Source organism: Monodon monoceros, unplaced genomic scaffold, assembly GCF_005190385.1.
Source record: "Monodon monoceros isolate NGI ecotype Baffin Bay Population unplaced genomic scaffold, NGI_Narwhal_1 Super_Scaffold_22, whole genome shotgun sequence".
Classification (NCBI taxonomy): Eukaryota; Metazoa; Chordata; class Mammalia; order Artiodactyla; family Monodontidae; genus Monodon; species Monodon monoceros.
Genome location: NW_021703779.1, coordinates 10,576,736 through 10,578,365, shown reverse-complemented (window position 1 = coordinate 10,578,365; position 1,630 = coordinate 10,576,736). Strand labels below are relative to the sequence as shown.

At 41.3% G+C, this 1,630-nt stretch overlaps 1 pseudogene; it reads right to left on the bottom strand.

Moving 5' to 3' along the window:
* Positions 1–395: 395 nt before the first annotated feature.
* LOC114906432 overlaps positions 396–1,630 on the bottom strand; it is a 1,930-nt pseudogene continuing 695 nt past the window's right edge.

The following is a 1,630-nucleotide window of genomic DNA, read 5'->3' as shown; positions in this document are numbered from 1 at the left end:
GGCCGCTTCTCTCTTTTTTTTTTTAAGTGCTGCCTTCCTTAGTTCAAAATAAAAATTTCCATAACATCACACAGATGCTTTGGCTTCAAAAAGCTCTAACTTCCAGAATGAAAATTAAATTACTTGAAAAAGCTTCCTCACTTGTATCCAAACACCACAGAACCCATGTGAAGTCCCTAAGCTGGACTGGGAGCTGGATGGAACGCATTTGGGAACAGGCTTCTTGCTCCGAGTGGGGAACCCAGGGGAGTCATCAGTTAGATGCATTAAACTGTAACGTGCTTAATACATAATGAACTTGGAACCTGCCTTCACTGATCACTTTAATTGTTGCTACCAAAAAAAAAACACCCAGAAAACAAAAAGCCTCACACGCTCCCCAAGCATCACAGAGCCTAAACTGTTAGATGTTTGCCACAGTTATTCTTCAGGAACTTGGGTTCAGCTGTGTCCAGTTTGAGCTCAAGCCGGGTAAGACTGGTCAACACCACAGACCGTCCAACTGGGCATTTCTGAGAGTCCACTTGATGACATTTTCACATCCCAGGGCCAAAAACTCAACCTTCAGAACAAGCTAATGCCAACATTTTCTGAACAATGGTCCCATGAAGAAGCCTGGACCTTAGTTGCACCTTCTCAGAGTGACGATCAACTCACTTTTTTCTTTTTTTTTTTTTTAATTTTTTAAAATTGAAGTATAGTCTCTGCTGTACAGCAAAGTGACTCAGTTACACATAAATAGATACACACACACACACACACACACACACACACATTCTTTTTTTTATATTCTTTTCCATGATGGTTTATCACAGGACAGTGAATACAGTTCCCTGTGCTCTGCGGTAGGACCTTGTTGTTTATCCATTCTATATATAATAGTTTGCATCTGCTAACCCCAAACTCCCAATCCATCCCTCCCCCACCTCCCCTTGGCAACCACAAGTCTGTTCTCTATGCCTGTGAGTCTATTTCTGTTTTGTAGATAAGTTCTTTTGTGTTTTAGAACACATAATTTAAGATTCCACATATAAGTGACATCATACGGTATGTGTCTTTCTCTGACTTACTTCACTTGGTATGATCATCTCTAGGTCCATCTGTGTTGCTGTAAATGGCGTTATTTCATTCTTTTTCATGGCTGAGTCATATTCCATTGTATATATGCACCACATCTTCTTTATCCATCCATCTGTCGATGGACATTAGGTTGCTTCCATGTCTTGGTTGTTGTGAATAGTGCTGCTATGAACACTGGGGTGCACGTATCTTTTTGAATTAAGAGTTTTATCTGGATATACACCCAGTAGTGGGATTGCTGGATCATATGGTAGCTCTATTTTTAGTTTTCTGAGGAACCTCCATCCTGTTCTCCATAGTGGCTGCATCAATTTACATTCCCACCGACAGTGTAGGAGGGTCCCTTCTTCTCCACACCCTCTCCAGCATTTATTATTTGTAGACTTTTTACTGTTGTCCATTCTGACCAATGTGATCACACATTTTTTTCTTATCTTCAGTCACCTTTCCACACACTCCCCACACCTCAGCTTTGCCGCATAAATACCCTAAGCCCTTCACCTTCAGGGAGGCCAATGTGCGATTTCTTCTCCTGTCTTCTCACCTGGAT